Below are 22,276 nucleotides of genomic sequence, written 5' to 3'. Positions count from 1 at the left end.
CAAATTGTTATGGAAAGAAGATTTCCAACATCCCCTATGGGAGCTGCATGGGAGAAGTGATGACCTAGCTATACCAGACATTAAATCTCAACACTCACCTGAATGTCCAGGTGTGGATGCCATATGTTCACAAATGGATTTCAGAATTTTTCTGTGAGGCCTGAGATCATAGGGTGATATTATCTTAGGGAAGACAAGTTAGAGGAACAATCATTTCCTACATAGGGGTATAGATTAGGGAAATGGAGACAGTAACAAGAAAAGTGAGAGAGGAAGGAAGAAGAAAGAAGGGGAAGAGAGGAAAAGGAAATGAAGGGGGGAGAAGAAAGAGGAGAAAGAGGAAGGGGAAGAGAAGAGAGCATTTGAAAGGAAGATATAAAGGAGGGGGGTAGAAAGTGTAAAGAGAAATTGGGATATGTGAGAAAGGGATAAGGAAAAGGGAAGGAAAAGAGAGAATGGACAAAGTAGAGACAGAAAAGGAGAAAGGGAGAGGAAAAGAGAAGTAGATTAAGGAGAAAGTAGTTGAAATGGAGAGAGGGACAGGAAGACACATAGAGAGGAAGGAAAGAAGGAAAGGGGAAAGAGAAAGAGGGAGATAGAAGACAGAGAGATGGAGAAAAGGGGACAGAAATGGTGACAGAGGGAAAAGGAGAAGGAAAGGTGAGCCAGACAGCAGAGAGACAAGGAGAGGGAGAAAAAGAGTTGAAGAAGAGAGAAAGGGGAAATGTGAGAAATAAAGGGAGAAAGAGGGAGAGAGATAAATGAGTTCAGTTTTCAATAAAGTAAACAATTATAGAAAGGTATAAAAAGTATAATCTCTGTGAGACAGGTATTACAATGACTAGTATTCCTATTTTACAAATGAAGAAACTGAGGATTCAAGTGACTTGCCAGACTTCACATAGCCAGTAAGAAAGTGTCTGAGCTGTGGGTTATAGGATCATAGGCTAGAACTGGAAGAGACTTGAGAATCTGCCTAATTAAGCACCCCTCTTTCATAGATTAAAACAGAAGAAAAAGAGAGAAAATGAGGAGGAAAGTAGATAAAAAGAGGAAAAGAAGAAAGGGGAAATATAGAGGAAGAGAGAAGGAGGTAGAGAGGGGAGTTAAAGGAAGAGAGAAAAGATGAGAGGGATGGGGAAGGAGAGTGGGGAGGAAGGAGAGAAAAATAAAGAAGAGGAAAGACAGGAAAGAGGAAAAAGGGGGAGGTGAATAAAGGAGAAAGGAAAGGAGAGGGAAAGAAAGAGAAAGTAAGGGAAAATACTGGTGGAGAAGGGTATGGAAGAGAAAAGGAGGAAGTTCTCTTTATATCTATCTATCTATCTATCTATCTATCTATCTATCTATCTATCTATCTATCTATCTATCTATCTATCTACCTACCTACCTACCTATCTATCTATCTATCTATCTATCTATCTATCTATCTATCTATCTATCTATCTATCTATCTATCTATCTATCTATCTATCATCTATCTAACCTGACATATCCAGTGTTGATAAGCAAGTTGATGTGGTAGAAAAGGGCATTAGCATCTGTACCACTGATGTGTATGACTTTGGGCAAGCCTCTTTCCCTCTTCTTCCTCTATAAAATGGGGGGGAAAGTTAAACTAGAATATTCTCAACCCTATGATCTATAAACTATATCCTTTGACAAGGAAGGGGCTCTGGAGATACCCAGAGGCAGCCTGGAAACAGAATAAGAGAGAAATCAGAGGCAGGGAACTGAAGGCACAGAAATGAAGTACTGAACTTAACAAGCATCAAATGGGAGATAGAATGGACATTTAGAGGAGAGACACACCAGGACACAGGGCTCAGAGAGTTGTGTCTGAGACCGCCCAGAGAATGGTTGGTCCTAGAACTGTGATTTTCTCCCTCCCTGGAAAATCAGCCAGGAAGAAGGGGATTTCCTCAGAGCATAAGAAAGCTGAGAAAGTAAATAGTAGGGTGGCCTTGGGGGGGAAACCAGCATTCTTATGGACCCAGTCATGAAAAAGACATGGACTAGTATTGGCCAGGACTATGCAATGGTTTCATGTACCTATAACTGACTGACCTACAGATACATTGCATGGGAGAGTCCTCACTGGTAAAGTGGTTTCTGGTCCTCTTACCTTGCTGGTTGAGTCTGATATTGTGAATCACCCCTAAGGAACAAAACGAGAATAAAGAGGTGAAGGAGAACATATCACATTTAAGGGATCTATCTGCACCCTGACTTCTCTGTACGCTTATGCCCTAATTGCCTAAGTTCTATCTGTACTCTTATTGTACACACACATTCTATCCATGCACACATTTTATTCCCACACTTGATCTCCTTTTGCTACCAATACTGCTACTGTTATTAGCACCTATTTGATCACCCTTTAAGGTATACAAAGCACTTTATGTGCATTTTCTCACTGGGATTCTCCCAACAATCCTTTGGGGCAGGTAGTACAAATATTGCCATCTTACAGATGAAGAAACTGAGATTGGTCAAGATGAACCTAAATGACCAGTGGGGAAAAAGGAGTCTCCTGTGAGGCACCCTTGTCATTTCGTCATTGGTGGGGATGGGGGGAGAGGGAGAGAAGAAAAGGAGGTAAGAAAAGATGAAGAGATAAAAGGGAAGTATTTACAATTGAGGGGGACCTTGGCAATCATGTAGTCTAAACCCTTTATTTTAAAGATGAGGAAATTGAGGCCCAGTGAGGTGTAATGACTTGTCTGACAGCACAGAGAATTTTAGTAGCAAAGCGGTGATTAGAATTTTAGTTTTCCAAGCCATTGTGGGCGTACTTCACCCTGTTTCATTATCTCAAATGTAGGAATGAGAAAAATTGGCAAGGAAGGGAAAGGCAGAAATTAGACAAGTAGAATTGTAGTCTTAGAGACCCTCTCACTTCTTACCCTGCTGGGTTTGGCTTTGGGCAGTTGTCTGGTAGAAAAGAAAAACCCAGAACCTGTATGGCAAAATCCCGTATCAAACCAGCCCTATATCTCTGAGGAGTGAGGCTTGGAAGTTGCTGAGTAGAGAGAGAAATCAGAATTCTTCAGAATCAGTCTCCTCTTGGGTGATATGCTAGGGGCAGGGCAGCTGAGAAGGGAATTAGCTTAAGGGGAGAGGCAAGAAAGGCCTGTCCATGCTGAATTTGGGGGAATTGGCTCTGGATGCCTCAGGAGAATGTAATATCCTGATGATGTCACCAAGTTCCTGTCTGAGAGCCAAAGGTGGAATTGGACTCCAGAGACTCTTACCCTTAGGAAGGAAATTAGAGGCAGTAAGGGCTGGAATTGGAGTATGCATACGCAAGTCTGCATGTATGTGTTCCTATTTTGGGGAAGGCATATACATATGTGTGAATTGTTACACATGTTTGTGTGCATCCAGATGTATTCCTGAGTGTGTGAAAGAGAAAAAGAGGTGGGAGAGAGACAGGATGAGGGGAAATGTGAAGGAGCAAACAAGAATACAATTGAGATATGAGTAAAAAAAAATTCTGTTGTAGAGATGAATGAAACTATTTCCCTTTCTGTGTATACATGTCATAGGACTCAGAGAATTAGAGATATAAATGATGTTAGAGGCCATTTAGTCCATTTTCTTTTTAATGATGAAGAAAGTGAGGCCCAGAGAAATTTAAGTGACTTGCTTAGGGTCACATGATTTGTAAGTGGCACAGCTAGGTTTTGCACTGAAGTCCTTTGACTCCAAGTCCAGAACATGTTCCCCCATACCATGTCTCCTGTAAATATACATTCTATCATCAATTCCCCTCTATCTCAAGACACTTATCTACATGTATTCACTTGTCATTTGTGTTCTATGCATGTGCACATTCTGTCCACACACATTCTATCATCCTTCTTATCCATACACATGTTCTCTCAATATATACAGATTTTATTGGCATACATGTTTTATTCACATATGTTTCCCTCTGTGCACATATTTTATTTCAAAATTTTCTCACATTCAGTTCAGGTACTACCTTCTCTATGATACCTTCCAGCTTTTCTGCAGTTGCTAATGGTCTCTACCTCTTAAACTACCTTATATTTAGTTATCTGCAAATATGTTTATACCCCCTTTCCCACCCTCTGTAGCATATGAAGTCAAGAACAGGGACTGTTTTGCTTTTGTGTCTCTAGAATTTTGTTCATGTAACCAATATTCCCTGGGCTCATTATTCCAGAGTTAGGCTGCTACATCTTCTTTCTTAAGATTCTAGGGATAACCCTTATGGGTTGGGGTGTGTTTTCTCTAAAGTCACCAGTTTGATCATCCACCATTCCAGATGTGCTCCTCCTACTGTTCAATGCTAATGGCAAGCACCCCAGCTCTATTTGATTGCTTAACATCAGTCAGCTTTTTTGCAAAGGTCTATTTACTTTGGAGAAATAGCAATAACAAAAGTACAAATATTTCTCACTTCTTAGGGGCACATTCTTCCCTATATCACTTCAGGAAAGTCTTAGGAAAGTAGTCTTACACTTACCACAACTTGTTTCCACCGAATCCACGTCAAATTTGACATTGCTTCAGAATGAATCCTCATTTCAACTACTACTGGACTGGGTCCTTGATCCAGGGGACCTCAATGCTAAGTCAGCTGCAAAATTTAGCATGAACTTAGCTCCTCAATTCCTAGACCCATAGATTTCCAGATTCTTAGAAACCTGGATGACCAGGCACTCACTCAGATGCCCAGTTACCCAGATGGTTCACTCTTCTGATCTTTTGAGACTCAGAAGTTTAGTCTCTTTCACTTAAAACAAAAAGAAAAAAACAAAATAGACAAAGAACTGGGGCCCCCATTAGACAGCATTGTCTCTCACCTCATTCCTTCAGTGGAGTCAAACCAAGAGTAGAATTCCATTCAAGAGAGTGGGAGGCCAAGGACAACTAAAACTTTTGAAGGTACTTCCAGTAATGGTTCTGAAATTATAGCCAATCAAAAATGCTGCTCATCTTAAATCAGTACCAAGCATTATGCTAGGTACTAGTATAGCCTGTAGATGGCCCTTTTATATATAACATTTTATATCTATCTATCTATCATCTGTTTATCTATGTACACATACATATTCTATATATAACAATTCTTCATTTACTGACCCAGTTTCTTTTCCAGCCAGACATCTCTCATTATATTTCTTATATGCCTACTCTTCTCTCATTGTCCATCTCTTTTATCTCTCATTCTTTATCTGTGATATCTCTTTCCTCAATTAATCAACAAACATTTAAAAAATATTTCCTATGTACCTGTCACTCTGGATACAAAGACAGAAATGAAATGGATTTGGCAATCCAAGAGTTTGCATTCCTTTGGAAGGAAAATAACATGCACATAGATAAATAAAAATTGTAAACCATGTGAATAACAAGCAATTTCGGGGGAAGAGAGGTACTTATAGGTGATGAGGGTGAAATCAGGGCAAGTTCTGTAGGAAATGGTGCTTGAGCTGAGCTTTGAAGGAAAGTAAGGGGTGTAATAAGCTGTATGAAGAAAGAGCACATTCCAGGAATGGGATAAAGCTTATTCAAAGACATTGGACATGGGAGGTTGAATTCTGTGTGTGAAGAAGGGAAGATGGCTAGATTGCAGAGTTCGTGAAAGGGAATGATGTGTGACATCTGGAAAACTAGGCTGGATCCAAATTGTGAAAGCTTTCATATGCTAGTCAGAAGAATTTGTATTTTACCCTGGAGGCTATAGCAACCTACTTGAGCTTTTTCAGCTTGAGACCATGTTAGATCAATACTTTTACCAATGTTATTTTGGCAGTTTGTGTAGAGGATGAATCAGAGAGGAGAAAGGTTTGATGTGGGAGAACCAATGCAATAGTCCAGGTAAGATATGATGAGAGCCTGATCTAGAATGGTGTCTATGTGTGGAGAGAAGGGATGGGTATGACAGAAGTGGAGGTAGAACTGACAAGACTTGACAATTACTTAACCTTGGTGGAATGAAGAAGAGTGAAGAGCCAAGGATTACTTCAAGTTTTTAAATGTGGATGACTGTAAGAATGGTGGCATCCTTAACAGAAATATGGTAATTGGGAAGTGGAATGGGTTTTCAGAGAAGGATAACAAATTCTCTTTTAGACATATTAAGTTTGAGATACCTATGTATCTCCAGTTGGCAATATCTAGTAGGTAGCCGGTGATGCATGAGTGGAAGTCAAGAGAGAAACTAAGGCTGAATGTATCTGGGAATCTTCTGTATGGAGAGGATAATTGAATATATGGGATCTGATGAGATCACCAAGACAAAGTGTAGAAAGAGTCAGTCAGTCATTTGTTAGGTAAGGATCTATTAAGCACCTACTATATGTCAGGCACTGTGCAAAGCTCTGGGGATACAAAAAAGAGGCAAAAAAATCCCTGCCCTTAATAAAGTAGAACCTAGGACAGAGGTTTGGGATAAAACCTCAGTTGAGGGGACAGATAGAGATGATCCAGCAAGACAGATTGAGAAGGAGGTATTAGTTAGGAGAATGAAGAGACAGTAGTGCCAGAATGCTGGTAAACAGTGCTAAATAATTCTGAAAAGAGGTCAAAAAGGATGAGGACTGAGAAAAGATTGGAATTTGATAAGTAGATCTTTAGCTCTGAATTAACTTATTCCTTTTCTCATCTCCCCTTTTCCCTTCTCCACTCTAACAAACCTGTTTGTATCACTTATTATCAAAAGAACAGTATTGATCTGTTCTTCCCCTACATCAGATTGTGATAATGGCTACCTTATCACAATGACAAAGAATCCATTGATTTTATTGTTTAATATGAAGACAAAAGTCAGAATCAGTACTCTTGAGTTATTTTTTGTGTGTACACACAGACGCATGGACACACACAAGTATATATATACATACACTTATACATACATGTCTAAACATGCATATTTGTATATATCCTTATGGTTCACTGAACCCCCTGTTAATTGCTCAAACTTATTTGACTTTTTAAATGAATATCCTTTACCTTTTAAAAGAATTTATTTTTGTAGACAAACTTATTTGGTGAAAGCTTATCTCTCTCTCTCAAATAGTTTTAAATTTTTTTTTCACCAATTACATGTCAAGACAATTCTTTTCATTCATTTTCAAAAGATTTTGAGTTCTAAATTTTTCTCCCTCCCTCCCTCTTCTCCCCTCTTCTGAAAACGGTAGGCAGTTTTGTATAGATTATTCATGTGCTATCATGTAAAACATATTTTCGTATTAGTCATAGTTGTGGAAGAAGAAATAGCTCAAAAGAAAAAAACAGGAAAAAGAATAAAGTAAGTGAAAAAATATGCTTTGATCTGAATTCAGAGTCCATCAGTTCTTTATTTGGATGTGGATAGCATTTTCCTTTGTGAATCTTTTGTACTTGTCTTGGATCATTGTGTTTCTGTGAAGAGCTGAGTCATTCATAATTGATCATCATATAATGTTACTGATCCTGTATACAATGTTTTTATGGTCCTGCTCATTTTACTTTGCATCAGTTTACAAAAGTCTTTCCAAATTTTTCCTGAAATCTTCCTATTCATCATTTCTTATTAACCAATAGTATTCCATTACATTATTATACTGCAACTTGTTTAGCCACCCCCAACTGATGGGCATCCCCACAATTTCCACCATGAACAGGGCTGCTATAAATATTTTTTGCATGTCTATATGTATATATATGTCCTTTCCCCCTTTTTATGATATCTTTGGGATACAGCTGTAGTAGTGGTATTGCTGGATCAAAGGGTATGAGCAGTTTGCTTGCCCTTTGGACATAGTTTCTAATTGTTCTCCAGAATGGTTAGATCAGTTCACAACTCCACCAACAGTGCATTGGTGTCCCAATTTTCCCACATCCTCTCCAACAATTGTCATTTTCCTTTTTTTGTCATATTAGCCACTCTAATAGGCATGAGGTGATACCTCAGAGTTGTTTTAATTTTAATTTCTCTAATCAAAAGTGATTTAGAGCACGTCTTCATATTCCTAGAACTAGATTTGATTTCTTTATCTGAAAACTGCCTGTTTATATCCTTTGATCATTGATCAATTGGGGAATGACTTGCATTTATATAAATTTGACTCAGTTCTTGATATATTTAAGAAATGAGACCTTTATCAGGAACACTTGCTGTAAAGATTGTTTCCCAGCTTTCTACTTTCTTTCTAATCTTGGTTTGCACTGGTTTTGTTTGCACAAAAGCCTTTTATTTCAGTGTAATCATAATGATCTACTTTGTATTTCATAATGCCTGTAACTCGCTTCATCATTGTAACTTAACTTCTTCTTTAAGAATTTGGTGGCTATACCACTTGATGCATAAAAGTTTATTGCATTATTGTCTATGGTACCTTTTGGAAAGATGCAGTTTCCTTCCTTATCCCTTTTAACTAGATGTATTTTTGCTTTGACTTTGTCTGAGGTCAGGATTGCTATGCTTGCTTTTTTTTTTTTTTTCAGCTGAGGTATATTCTGTTTCATCTGTGTCTCTCTGCTTCAGATCTGTTTCTTGTAAACAACATATTGTAAGATTCTGGTTCTTGATCCTCTCTGTTATCTGCTTCCATTGAATGGGAGATTTCATACCATTCACATTCACAGTTATGATTACTAATCTGTATTTCCCTTCATCCTATTTTTCCTCTTATTTTTCCTCTCTCTCACCTTTTCCCTTTTCACTAGTGTTTTGCTTCTGTCTACCACCTCTCCCAATCTGCCCTTCCTTCTGTTAGTTCCCTTTTCCCCCCACCTTTCCTTAATCTTCTCCTCTCCTACTTCTCTGCCAGGTAAGGTAGATTTCTATATTCAACTGATTATGAGTATTATTACCTCTTTGAATCAATACTGATGAGAGTAAAGTTCAAATGATGCTCATAGCTCACTCTTCCATCTTCCTCTCCACATAATAGATCTTTTGCACCTCTTTACATGAAATAATTTACCCCATTTTACCTCTCTCTTCCTTCTGCACCCCATGTACTTCTTTTTCTCATCCCGTAATTAATTAATTAATTTTGTATGTCATTCCCTCAAATTCACCATAAACCCATGTCCTCTGTCTATGTATGTTCCTTCTAGCAGAGCTATTAGTGATATAATTTTTAGGAATTACAAATATTATCTTCCCATGTAGGGATATAAACATTTTAGCTTGATTGAATCCCTTATGTTTTCTTTCCCCTTTTTACCTGTGCATACTTCTCTTAGGTTTTCATATTAGAGATCAAATTTTTGGTTTAATGCTGTTCTTCTTATGGAAGCTTGAAATCCTTCTATTTCATTGAATTATTATTTTTTCACTTGATGCATTATGCTTAATTTCACTGGGTAGGTGATTCTTTGTTGTAGTCCTAGTTCTTTTGCCTTCAAAAATATAACGTTCCATGACCTCTGATCTTTTAATGTTACAACTGCTAAGGCCTGTTTCATCCTTATTGCAGCTCCCCAATATTTAAATTGTTTCTTTCTGGCCACTTGCAGTATTTTTTCCTTGGCTTGATAGTTATGAAATTTCGCTATAACGTTCCTTGGAGCTTTTATTTTGGGATCTTTTTCCTGAGGTGATTGGTGGATTCTTTCAATTCCCATTTTGCCCTCTGGTTCCAGGACATCAGGGCAGTTTTCCTTGATAATTTCCTGAAATATGTGTCCAGGCCCTCCTTTTGAGTTTGACTTTCAAGTGGTTCAATTATTCTGATATTGTCTCTCCTGGATCTATTTTCTAGGTCATTCGTTTTTTCTAATGAGGTATTTTATATTTTTCTTTCATTTTTTTCATTCTTTTGAATTTGTTTGATTGATTCTTGATGTCTTATAAAGTCATCAGCTTCCACTTTCTCAGTTCTAACTTTTAAGGAGTTGTTTTCCTCAACAATCTTTTGTACTTTCTTTTATATTTGGCCAATTCTACTTTTTAAGTAGTTGCCTTCTTTTTCCAAGCTGTAGACTCATAAAAAATAATTATCTTGCATCATTCTCTTTCCTAAATTTTTCTTCTACCTAATTTTTATGATTTTTAAGTTCCTTTTTGAGCTCTTCCATGAATTATTTCTGGCCTTGAGGCCACTTCCCATTTTTCTTTGCCCTTTTTTTTGATGTTGTTGTCCTCTTTTGAGTTTGTGTCTTGATCTTTCCTGTCACCATCATAACTTTCTATAGTCAGATTATTTTTTTTTTAATTTTTTTTGCTCATTGTTTTTTGGCCGTTGTCCTTTTAAATTTGAGCTCTGCTCCCAGGGTGGAAGGGACATTGTCTCAGACTTCTTGTGCCAGGGGTTGCATGCCCTGGCTGCTTACGTGGTGATGCACTGATACTGCCTTGAGGCTGACAGGGGACCCTTGTTTCTGGTGATGCGCTGAGGGTGTTAGGGAGCTGGCCCTGCTGGAGGCTATAGGGATCTGGCAACTCACTTGTGCTAATTCTGTTTGCCCAGGGCTATGCTGAAGCAAGTGGGAGTTCTCCAAACTGGTGTCTGCCTGTTCCCTTGGCTATGCTGAGGCATGTGTGTGAGTGGGGTGTTTCTTGTGTTGGTGTTTGCCTTCTCCAGTGCACTGGGACACTGGTTTACTAAGCTGTAGCTTACTGCTGGTTTGATGGAATGCTTCCTATCCTGGACTATGCTTCCCTTTTGCCAAAGTAAGACAGACCTTTCTGTCTGATCTTTCATGTCTCTGGGGTTCAAAGATTGTTTCACCCCATCTTTTTGCTGGTTCTGCTTTTTCAGAATTTGTTTTAGTGCACTATTTTAATGTTGTTGACCTACATGTGCAAAAATATTTATAGCCATCCATTTCATGCTGGCAAAATATTGGAAATTGTGAGTATGCCTACCTATTGGGGGATGGCTGAATAAGCTGTGGTATATGAATGTAATAGAACAGTATTGTGCAATAAGAAATGATGAACAGGCAGATTTCAGAAAAACCTGGAAAGGTTTGTACAAACTAATACAAAGTGAAATGACCAGAACCAAGAAAATATTGTACACAGTATCAGCAGCATTGTATGATGATCAGTTATGAATGACTCAGCTCTTTTCAGCTACACAATGATCTAAGACAAGTACAAAAGACTCGCGAAGGAAAATACTATCCATATCCAGATAAACAACTGATGGATTCTGAATTCAGATGAAAGGTTACTTTTTCTCTTACTTTATTCTTTCCTGTGTTTTTTAAAAATCCCTTTCTTCTTTCACAACTGTGAACAATATGTTAATATTTTTTTACATGATAGCATATGTATAACCTATATCAAATTCCATACCATTTTCAGAAGAGGGGATGGAAGAGAGAGGGAGAAAATTGGGAACTCAAAATCTTAGCTATTCTACCTTTCTGTCTTCCAGTGAATTTTTTCATTATTTAATTTTTCATCATTTATTTAAAAAATATTTTACATGCACATACCGAATCTTTGTTTCATCATTATATTCCAAGATTTCTTAATCATAGTAATTTTCTTCTTCATTTGGTCTTATATTTTGCTAGTTTCATTCATTTTCTGATGTTTTTTATTTATTTTGTTGTCTTCAAAAAAATCTTGTTTCATTCACCATTTTGTCATGTCATTTCCCACCAAAGTTTTCTGACAATTTTGCATCTTTTTGAGAGTTACATTGCTAATACAGAAGAGAATCATTGAGTAGTTAGCCTCTTTTGTGACCCCTCATTTCTCCATCTTTTTGGAAGACTTTACACTACAACAAAGAAATAAAATGAAAAAGAGCTTTGAACTTCAAGTTGAAAACCTAAGTTAAAGTCGCTACCCTGCATTGTAATAGCTGCATGATCTTGGGCACGTGTTCTTTTATTGTTCATGTTCTTCTCCTCTTCCTTCTCCTCTTCCTTGCTCTAATTCTTCTTCTCCTCATTCTTCTTTGTAAAATGGAATTAATTATAGAAAACAGGGAGACTGGCTGTGCTGAGGTCTCAGAGAAAGGGAGAAGAGTTTCCTATGACCTGTAATGTACAGATCTACTTATTTAACAGCATTATTGTGAGGTAGGCACTTTTCAAAGACCAGAGTGTTAAATAAATGTTATTAAATTATAAAGTACTCTATGTACTTTGATGTGCAAATTTGGGATATCCACTCCAAATATACAAATGGAATATCTGTGCCTAACCTGTGGTAGAGCATTCTGAGCTCATATTGGTTTGATCAGCCATAGCCAGACATACTGAAATTTCATTTTACAATGGTGATGCCATTTTGGCCCTCTTCGAAGATGAATGACAACAACTGCTCTATGCAAATTATTATGATTATGTAATATTAGTCCATGCACGTCAATCAATAATCAGTTAAACATTTGTTAGATGCCTGCTGTGCCAGGCATGGTGCTAAGTGCTGGATATACAAAAAAGGCAAAAGAGAGTCCCTGCCCTCAAGGAGTTCACAATTTAATGGGAGATTCAGTAAACAACTAAGTTTATACAAACAAGCTATATATAATTAAGAAATAAGAGAAGGAAGACAGTAGCAATAGAAAGGTTGTAAAATCTGTAGAAGATGGGATTTAACTGGAACTTAAAGAAAGCCAAGGAAGCCAGCAGGTGGAGATGAGGAGGGAGAGCATACCAAGCATAAGACACAGTTAGAGAAAATAATTGGAGTCAAGAGGAGTGTCTTGTTTGTGGAAGAGCAAGGAGGTCTATCTCACTGTATTGAAGGGTATGTGATAGGGAGTAAGGTGTAAGAAGGCTGGAAAGAAAGGAAAAAGAAACATGTATAAAATATCTATAGCAACTCTTTTTTTGTGGTAGAAAACATTTGGAAATTGAAGAGATACCTATCAATTGGGGAATGGCTGAACAAGTTGTGATATACGATTATGATGGAATACTGTTATGCTATAAGAAATGATGAGTATGATGGTTTCAGAAAAACCTAGGAAGGCATATGAGTTGATGGAAAGTGAAGTGAGCAGAACTAAGACAAAATGTAGACAATAATAGTAATATTTGGGCAGCTAAGTGGCACAGTGGATAGAAATCTGGGCCTGAAATCAGGAAGACCTGAGTTCAAATACAGCCTAAGACATTTACTCACTGTATGACCCTGGAAAAGTAACTTAGTCCTGTTTGCCTCAGTTTCCTTATCTGTAAAATGAGCTGGAGAAGGAAATGGCAAACTAGTCCAACCCCAAACATGGTCATGAAGAGTCAGATGTGACTGAAATGACTGAACAACAACAACAAATAGTAACATTGTCATCATGATCAACTGTGAAGGACTTAGCTACTCTGATCCATATAATAGTCCAAAAGGACTCATGATGAGAAATGCTGTCCACCTCCAGAGAGAGAACTGTTGAACTCTGAGTACAAATTGAAGTGTAATTTTTAAAATTTAGTTTTATACCTGCTTAATAAATCATGATTTTCATGTTTTCTTTTGTATAACCAATATCATATTGTCTGTCTTCTCAATGGGTACTGAATGAGGCACAAGGGAGGGAGAGAATTTGGACTTCAAATTAAAAAACAAGAATGCTAAAAAAGAAATAGTTAATATATTTTAAAAAGATTGGACGGGTGGTGGTGGTAGTGGGGGCAGAATTCTAAACAGAGGATTTTGTATTTGATCCTGGAGGTGATAGGGAGCCATTAGAATTTGTTTAGTAGGGGAGTGGTTTGGTGTGACCTGCACTTTAGTTTAGCGTTTGAATGGAGGATGGACTGTAGTGGAGAGAGACTTGTTTCAGTCAGACCAATCAAGAGGCTACTGCAAAAGTTCAGGCAGGAAGAAGTGAGGGTCTGTACCAGGGTTGAGGCAGTATCAGAGAAGAGACAGAGGAAAGTGGTTTTTTCAGAGATGTTGCAAAGGTGAAATGGATAGGCCTTGGAAACAGATTGGATATGGAGGATGAGAGATATTGAGGAATCAAGGATGACACCTTGATTTTTTTCCCTAAGGGAGTAGTAGAATGGTATAGCAATAGGCAAAGTTGAAGGTGGGTAGGGTTGAGGGTGAAAGACAATGGATTCCATTTTGGACATGATGAATTTGAGATTTCTCCTGGAAATTCAGTTCGAGGTCTGTAGGCAGTTGGACATGTGAGATTGAAACAGAGAGGTTAGGATAGGATAGGAAGATATAAGAGTCATCAGCATAGGGATGGTAATTAAATCCTTGGGAACTATGTGATCACCAACTGAAGTAGTATAGAGGGAGAAGAGGGCCCAGGACAGAATCCTGTGGGACACCTATAGTAAAAGGACCTCATCTGGATGAGGATCTATCAAAGGAGTCTGAGAAAGAGCAGGCAGCTATATGTAGGAGAACCAAGAGAGAATTGTGTCCTGGAAACCTAGAGAGAAGAGAGCATCAAGGAGAAGAGGATGATCAATAGTGTCAAAGGCTTTAGAAAGTTCAAGAAGAATGAGGATTGAGAAAAGGCCATTGAATTTGGTGGCTAAGAGATCATTTGTAACTTGGGAAGGAGCACATTTGGGAGAATGGTAAGCTCAGAAGCCAAATTGAAGAGATTACAGAGAAAGGGAAAGGAGAAAAATAGAAGCATCTATTTTAGATGGTGCTTTTCAAGAAGTTTAACCACAAAAAAAGTAGATAAGAGAAAGGATGATAGTGGAATGGAAGAATTCAGTGACAGTAGGTTTTAATAGATAAGGAGACATTGAAAATAAGTGACTGCATGGAGATGACAGAGTGGACCATCCATGAAGAGATGAAATGGAATGGAATCACTTGAACCAAAAGAGCAGGTAGCCTTGGTAAGGAGTAAGGCCACCTTATTATGTGAGACAAGAGGAAAGGAGGAGATAATGGCAGAAGGCATATGAATTATGAGAGATAAGGAAGAGGTGAAAAGAGAAAGATCATGAGGCCAATGGCCTCAATTTCCACCCTTCCCCCTGAAATATATGAGGCAAAGTTCTCAGTTGAGATGGTGGGGAAGGGAAATCCATAGGAAGAATGAAGAAATGTAGAAATGTAGAAAAGCTGCTTTGGAGAGTAGGATAGTGAGTTAATAAGGAAAGTACAGAAGGAACGCTTAGTAGCAGTGAGGGCCCAGGTGAAGTTGTGTGACATATATTTGTAGTGAACCCAGTCAGAAGAATTATGTTATTTTCTTTACCTTTGTTCAGCAGCATGTTTATAGGGGCAAAAGTGACAAATGGTGGGAATGATTCTAGGATGCTTGGCAGAACATAATAAGTGAAATAATATGGAATCTAGGAATTCAATTAAATTCATTCATCAAGGAGTCAAGGTGGGGAGAAGAGGAAAGCGTGCCTAGTGCAATGGAGATGGCTTAGGAGAGAATTCAGAAGTCAAGAAATTGAGGGTCACATTGTAGACAAAATGTAGGGTTATGTAAGGACTGGTAGAGGAGAAGGGGGAAAGTCAATATATTATGGTTGGATAGGGGGATTTTTGAGTTCCCAAAGATGTATGTGGTACATCTGCGGGTGATGGGAAGGTCAAAGGTATGGCTATCTTTGTGTATGAATGAAGTGGAGTGGAGAAGTAGGTCACTGAAATGAAGAAGCTGAGAACCTGAGTGGGTAGGGTGTTTGAAGCAGAGTCCATATTTATGTTGAAGTCCCCTAATATATGAAGTCAAGAGTTGGGAAGAAGAGAAAAATTGTGAGCCATGTTCTGAACTCATTGATGAAGAAAGGTGAGTGACCTGGAGTTCTAGAGACAATAGCAATGAAGAACAAGGAGTGTTCCAACTCCCCATCTTGAACAGTGAACTGAGGAGAATGGGTGAAAGTGCAGCCAATAGTGGAAAGGGTGGCCGGGGAGGCTCTATTTTCATGGGAGAATCAGTTTTCAGTAATAGTAGATGGAGGGAGCATCATATCTTTATTCAATTACAACTCCACATCAATTGTAAGCAAAGAATCATTTTCCTTCCCATGGGTAGAATAAGTATTACTATGTGTTATAGAAAAAGAAAATGAGATCTAGAAAAGGTAGGTGACTTGCTGAAAGTCACACAATGAGTAAATGACAGTCAAGGCAAGACTCCAAATCTCCTGACTTTAAGTCTCTGGTTACTTTCATTAAAGTATATTCATTTTCCTTAGCCTGTCACTGGGAAATTGGTAAGGCCAGGCTCAGGATACCATACTGAGGTAAAGCACGAAATCTGGATGGACAAATGAAAATGAGGCTTCCACCAGTGATAGGACTGATAGGTTTCGAGTCCTTAAGCTGTTGGATCACAGATTTAGAGGTAGAAGAGATCTTAGAGCTCATCTAGTCTAACTTCCCTCATTTTAGGGTTGAGATAGCTGAGATCCAGAGAAGGAAAGTTATTTCCCCATCATCACAGAGCTAGTTAATCACAGATCTAGGATTTGAATCCAGTAGCTTTGACCTCAAGTTCAGTGCTCTTTAGTATTATTTCACAGAAGACACTCTTCTCCCTGTCTCTAAGCCTAGAAAGGAAACGAGGATGAGCATGGCATGCCCTCTGAGGGAAGCACAGAGGTACCAAATAGAAGCTAGCTGCAGAAAGGTAGTTTCAATGGCACAGTCAGGGAGAAGACTGTCTCTTTGTTGTCATAATCTCTAGCACAGTCTGGTTAATGAGGCCCAGGGTGGCTTCTCTAGGGATACCACCACCTCCCTGCTTTAATTGCTAACAAATCACAAGGGGCTGTTTGATCTTTGCAGGTTAATTAGACGAATTCAGTAAATGGAAGTTTGGTTTCTCTTGCATGGATAATTGGAAACCTGGCCCAGAAAACTCTCAGCTCAGTCAATCCTTTGTAGTTCCATGGCAGAAACAAATCCCCAGTGCCAAAGTGGAGTCTCTTCTCAGTAACATCCACTTTATTGTTCAGTCATGGGAACTACATCCTCTAGAGAACATAGACATTGCCTTTTTAGATCAGATGTATGAAGTGTCTTGTCCATAGTTCTGTTCTAATATGAAATAGGAATAATAATTATAGTTCACACAAAGAATAATTATAACACATTTCTATAGTGCTTTAAGTTTCATTCATTCACTCATTCATTAGTTCATAGGATCATAGAGTTGGAAAGATCTCACTTAAAGAACATCTAATCTAGCCTTTTCATTTTGCAGTTCACAGAATCACAGAATCTACCAGTGGGAGAGACCTTACTTCCTCTGGGAGAGGAATTGACTTGCTCAAGGTCACACAGTAAGCAGCAGAGTTGGGATCTGAACCGATGTCTTCTGACTCCAAATCCAGTGCAATTTCCAAGTATCTACAGTGAACAATGCACTGTGGTAAGCTCTTAAGAATGATGCAAAGGTTACATAAGCAATGAAAAATATTTTTTGAAGCGCTTATTTAATAAGTAGCTAATGCTTGTGCTGGGGCCACAAATACAAAAGCAATACAGCCTTGTCAGTCCTACCCCCTCAGTTTTTCATATCTGCCTCATTCTCTCTTCTCACACAACCACTACTGTAATTCAGGTCCTCATTGTCTCTTGCCTGGACCATTGCAAAAGTCCCCAAATTGTTCTCAAATCTCTTTCTCACCCTAATCCATTTCTTCCATAACTGCCAAAGTGATTTTCCTAATGCACAGGTCTGACTATATCACTCCAATAACTCAATAAAATTCAGTGCTTCTCTAATACTTCAAGGAAAAAATATTATTTCATATTTACTTCACCCTTTTAAAATATCTATTTTGTGTGCTTTATAATTTACTTAATCATTAATATTATATTAATGGGATTTAAGAATAAATGTGTCTCTATTGGCATATAGGCTCAAAAATTTTCTCCTTGTATGAGTATATGATCAAAAAACTTCAGAGACTATTATTCTAGAGACATAGAAATGGAGTAAGGTAGACCTGGGTTCTAACCCTACCTCAAACATGTATTTATGTCCTTGACATGTAACCTTGAGAAAGACATTTATCCTCTCTGAGCTTCTTTTCTCATCTATAAAATGGATAGGATTCACTACCTCATCTGGGAGGACCAAATAAGATAAAATATATAAAGTGATTTGTGAGACTTAAAGCAGAGGTTCTAACCTTTTTTAAAAAAATATTTTATTTTTAGTTTATGGAATAAAACAAGAATTTCCATACCCTAGTTCAGTAGAAAGATGATCCCATATAGCACACATGCTTTGCCTTTATTAGGCTGATGAAATCCTTGAACCCCTTCTTATACTAATATTTTAAAATTCATAAAATAAAAAACATATGATTATAAAAGAAACCAAATATATTGAAATATAGTTATGAAAAATTAAAAAGCAAATTCCTTACTCTTAGATTGAGAAGTCCTAGCTTGAGGTGTGACAGAAACATTGGCTTTTGTTTCGCAGATGAGAGGAAGGGGTAGAATTCACAGGGAAAATGATGATCTCTATCTCCATCTTGCAAGGAAGTTTACCCTCCATGCCTGGCAAGGTGGCAACAAGTGTAACTCATGCCCACTGTGCAGAGACTACTGTTTTTTGGCTCCCAGGCCATTAAACTGTTTCAGGACACATGAGCCCAGATGCTTTATTCTCCTCATCCTTTGTGGCTGATCAGATCAATTACGAGCTTGGAGTGCTCTACCACAGATAGTCCATATGAATTTTTGGGGTGGATACTCCAAATTTGTGCATCCTATGTTTACTTTGCGCTGTCTCAATTCTGCTTTACTTATAGAGCACAGCACTGTTTCTTCTTTGGGCACACCATGCTGAGTGGTCCTGTGCCAGTGTCTCCCATGTTGCACAGTCAAATCCAAAGTTCTTGAAAGAGACCTTGAGAGCGTCCTTGTATCGCTTCTTCTGACCACCATGTGATTGCCTGCCCCATGCGAGTTCTCCATAAAATAGTCTTTTTGGCAAGTGTATATTTTGTATTTGAACAATGTGGCCAGTCCATGCCAATATAATAAAAATGGCAATAACACCAAAGTCAATTTAAAATGTGGCAAAAGAATTTCTAACTTTGGCCTCTTGTTGACACTTTTCTAAGAGAAAAACTGTGATAGGAAAAAACTATTAGCTCATACTTGTCACCATTATAGGAAGAGAACACTCCTTCAATCATATCAACTACACAATTACAACTCCTGTAATGATCTGGGACTTTATCTTCCCCCTTTTGATATGTATACTCCTATGGTCTTCTTCTGTGTCGGTAAAATTCAATTTTTATTTTCTGCTTACTTAATTCATATACTATATAAGATTGCTAAGCTAATGGTTTGCACTTTTTGGCTTTTCATACAGATGGACCTGTACTCTGAGCATAAATAAACATTGGAGATAAGTACTTCTGTATTGTTGATCCAGTGAATGACAGCAGTACCTTATCAGTGGATCCTCTGGGTAATTTTTACCACAGTGATTTTAATGCTAGATCAATGAGAAAAATGTGAAGGAAGGTAGTCTAGTCATATGAGCTCTATGGATAAGGGAAGAATTAGGACCAAAGAAAATATAGGAAGCATTACAAAGTGTAGAATAAATAATTTTGATTATATAAAATTAAAAAGTTCTTGCAGAAACAAAATCAATGCAACCAAAATTAAAAGGTAAGCAGAAAACTGGGGGAAATTTTTTTGCAAGAAGTATCTCTGATGAAGTCCTCATCTCTCAAATACATAGAGAATTGAATCAAATTTATAAAAATACAAGTCATCCCCCAATTGATAAATGGTCAAAGGATATGAACAGGAAGCTTTTAGACAGAAATCAATGTTCTCCATAGTCATATGAAGAAATGTTCTAAAACACTATTGATTAGAGAAATGTGAATTAAAACAACTCGGTGGTACCGTCTCACACATATCAGACTGGCTAATGTGACAGAAAAGGATAAATGTTGGAGGGAATGTGAGAAAACCAAAACACTAATACAGTGTTAGTGAAGCTGTGAACTGATCTAACCATTCTGGAGAGTAATTTGAAACTATGTCCAAAGGGCTATAAAACTGTGCATATCTTTCTGATCCAGCAATACCACTGCTAGGTCTATATCTCAAAGACATATATATTTTTTTAAAGGAAGATGACCTTTATGTACAAAAATATAGCAGCTCTTTTTATGGTGACTAAGAATTGGAAATCTAAGGAATGCCTATCAATTAGGGAATGACTAAACAAGCTGTGGCATATGAATGTGATGGGAACATTATTGTGGTATAAGAAATGACAAGCAAGATGATTTCAGCAAAACCTGGAAAGACTTATATGAACTGATATAAAATGAAGTGAGTAGAACTAGGAAAATGTATACAGTAACAGCAATATTGTATGATGAAGAACTCTGAATGATTTAGTTATTCTTAGCAATATAATAATTCAAGACAATCCCAAAGGACTTCTGATGAAGCATGCTATCCACCTCCAGAGAAAGAACTGATATCATTTGCTTATAGATTTAAGCATATTATTTTTCTATTTCTTTTCATTCGTTTTCTTTTATTTGAATATTCTTGTACAAAATGACTAATATGGGAATGTTTTACATGCAACCCCTGCCCCCACAAAAATAAACTCAATTCAGTGAAAGAGTGCTCCAAGTCACTAAAAATAAGAGAAGTGGAAATCAAAATAACCCTGATATTTCTCTATACTTTTCCAATAGGTAAAATGACAGAAGAGGGGAATATTCCACGTCAGCAACATAGGCATACGAATGAATTGTTGGTGGAGCTGTGTGTCAGTATAACCTCTTTAGAAAGCATTTTGGAAATATGGCAATAAAAATAACTTAAATAAATATATAAAATACATTTGTATAAATGTATTATATACCATTTGTATATAAATATATAAAATATAAATAAATAAAAGATAATAATAAAATTGATTAAATGTCCATATCTTTTGATCCAGAGATTCTACTACTATGATTTTGCTTCAAGGAGGTCATTAATAAAAGAAAATTCCCATATACACCAAGATTTATAGAAGCATCGTGTGGGCATATTAGCAAAGAGCTAATATGAAAGTAGATGCCAATGGATAGGGGAATGGATAAGGGCATTGTGACACATGAATGAAATGGAATCTTGCTGTACCTTAATAAGTAATGAATAGCATGAATACAGAGAAACATGGTAAATTTTTTTAAGAACTGAAGCAGTGAAGTAAATAATACAAAGAAAACAATATACACAATGACTTAAAATGGAAATGGAAAGAGCCCTAAAACTGTCCAAAGTAAATGCTGCAAATTTATAACAGCAAACATGGTTCCAAAGAAAAGATATGAGAGAATCCACCTCTTTGCAGAAGTAGAAGATCCACAGGTGTGGTGCATTGTACATGTTTTCAGAATTTTTCAATGCATTAATCAATTTAGCTAGTTTTCTTTTTTATGTTCTTCAAAAATATTATTGTTTTGAGGGATGGCTTTCTGGGGGGGGAGAAGGAGGTATACTGGTGGAAATTTTGGTGTTTTAAAAAAAAAAAACCCAAAAGACACCAATAAAATTTATTTTGAAAAGAAGATATCAAAATTAAAAGCAAAAAACACACATTAAGTTGATAAATAAAACTTGAGCCTGTATTTTCAAAGCAATAAAAACAAGAAAATACATAAACAAATAGCCAATCAGATGAAAAAGAAAAAGTCAAACGACTGAAAGTAAATTATTATAAATTATCTTGTCCAATTATATGCTGACAAAATTTAAATGAAATTCATAAATATTTAAAAAATATAAACAACCTACATGAAAAGAATAAGAAATATACTTATTTAAATAACCAAAATCATAAAAAGAACAAATCAGACCGCAAGTGCTAATGGAAAATATCCAAAATCTGGATGAATTTGTAAGTGAATTTTATAAAAATTCAAAGAAAAATTCCAATATTGTATAAACTGCTTGCCAAAATAAGAAAAGAGGGAATCTTGTGAAATTCTTTCTCTAACACAAATATAAGTTTGATACTTAAGGGAAAGAAAAATCAGAGAAAAATAAATATAAAGCAATGCCACTAATAAATTGCAAATTTATTATAACTAAATAAAATATTATCAAAATAATATTTTAACTTGTTAACAATTTTATACTCTGTCAAGGTTGGATTTATATTAGGAGTGTTGGTTTGGTTTGACATAAGAAAAATTATAATTTTAACAGATAATTTTAATGAGAAAATGATTAATATATATGATATACTAAGAGCACAAAAAGCTTTTGACAAAATTCAATGATTGAAGAAACAAAACAACAGCACATTAGAACTAATAGAAGAAATAAACATCTATAACACAGTAAGTACTACCTATTTAAAACTGAAAAAACATTGTATAATAAGGGAAAACCGGGAGACTTTTCCAA

The 22,276-nt window shown here is 36.9% G+C and overlaps 1 long non-coding RNA gene across 1 annotated transcript in view; it reads left to right on the top strand.

Moving 5' to 3' along the window:
• LOC140519119 (uncharacterized) overlaps positions 1–20,792 on the top strand; it is a 70,311-nt gene extending 49,519 nt beyond the window's left edge. The window contains exons 5-7 of the long non-coding RNA XR_011972102.1: positions 17,073–17,240; positions 19,209–19,307; positions 20,569–20,792. This is a non-coding gene — a long non-coding RNA (uncharacterized lncRNA). The remainder of the gene's footprint in view (positions 1–17,072; positions 17,241–19,208; positions 19,308–20,568) is intronic.
• The last annotated feature ends 1,484 nt before the right edge of the window (positions 20,793–22,276 follow it).

Source organism: Notamacropus eugenii, chromosome 1 (genome assembly GCF_028372415.1).
Source record: "Notamacropus eugenii isolate mMacEug1 chromosome 1, mMacEug1.pri_v2, whole genome shotgun sequence".
Classification (NCBI taxonomy): Eukaryota; Metazoa; Chordata; class Mammalia; order Diprotodontia; family Macropodidae; genus Notamacropus; species Notamacropus eugenii.
The sequence above is the reverse complement of the archived record's forward strand: the minus strand, read 5'-3'. Positions and strand labels throughout refer to the sequence as shown.